This window comes from Varanus komodoensis, unplaced genomic scaffold (assembly GCF_004798865.1).
Source record: "Varanus komodoensis strain SLA01 unplaced genomic scaffold, ASM479886v1 scaffold521, whole genome shotgun sequence".
Taxonomy (NCBI): domain Eukaryota; kingdom Metazoa; phylum Chordata; class Lepidosauria; order Squamata; family Varanidae; genus Varanus; species Varanus komodoensis.
The window spans coordinates 31,671-32,792 of record NW_025336116.1 but is presented as its reverse complement, the minus strand read 5'-3'; positions in this window follow the sequence as shown (position 1 = coordinate 32,792).

The window sequence follows — 1,122 nt, the reverse complement described above, 5'->3', positions numbered from 1 at the left end:
CATTATATACACATAATATATACAATATAAATTAAGACACAAGAGAAAAGCTTGCTTAACGAAAAGGCCTCCCTCAAGAGGTCCAAAGGCAGGTCGGGCTCTTTGGGCAGGATGGGGGAGCAGTGGGGGAACTGTCCAGTATTTGATGAAAGGGCATTTTCCATCATAAAATGCTTCCCACTTCCCTCGGGCTTTGCCATCCTCACGGCACCACGAGTCCTGAACATAGTCCCCAACCCATGAGTATTTGCTCGGTCCACCTGAGGAGGGGCTTCGCCCCCGGAAAGCTTATGGCAGCATAAAGTTGTAGCTTTTGAAGGGTCTGGGGGCATTTCCCCTCCCCACTGCTGCCGCCTCCTGTGGGGAAACCGCCCCTTCGCTGGGCAACCCACGCGTGGCCTCCCCCTTCCCTCCAGCAACTGCTCCCCTTCTGGTCCTCGGGAGTCTCCGCCACTGCAGCGCGGAGCCCCCAGGCCGAGTGCTTCGTGAGACGGGCAGCGGCGCAAGAGGCAGGCGAGCCGTTGCGGACAAACCGGCTGCAAACCAGGGAGAACGTCGGCCGTCGGGCGGTGGAGAAATGGAGGAGATGCAGAAATGGCACTGCTGGGAGCTGCTCTGTGGGGCTTCTCATTTTCCTCCAGGAGGGAAAAGGAGGCAGGGAGCCGGAATGGCTGAGGATCCAGTGGATCGCAAGGTTTGCATAATGGGGACAGGCACACGATCCCTGACCAGCCTGTCTGGAGGTGCCCAGTCTGTTTCCGCCTGCAGGAAAGGACAAGCCTGTGGGCCAGCAGGTGCCCCAGGCACAGTAGCACAGGAGGTGCAGCTGGAAGGGGCCAGAGGGCCATCAGGTCCAGTCCCTGCTCCGGGCAGGACTCCAGTCAGACCCTCCCTCTCGGGGGGCTGCCCAGTGACAGGAAACAGTGGTCCTTCCGAGTGACAGGGGGAAGATCCCGCCAGTTCCGATGAGGCCACGGAGGGCTGGGCAAACGTCACTCTCGCCCCAGAGCCGCTGAGCTCTGGAAAGCCCAAGGTCCGGGTCACGGAAGGAGGAAGCCTTTAAAATCTGGGCACTCCCCCTGCACACCCAAGCCTGTCTCCCTGCGGAGGCTGTGAGGGGGG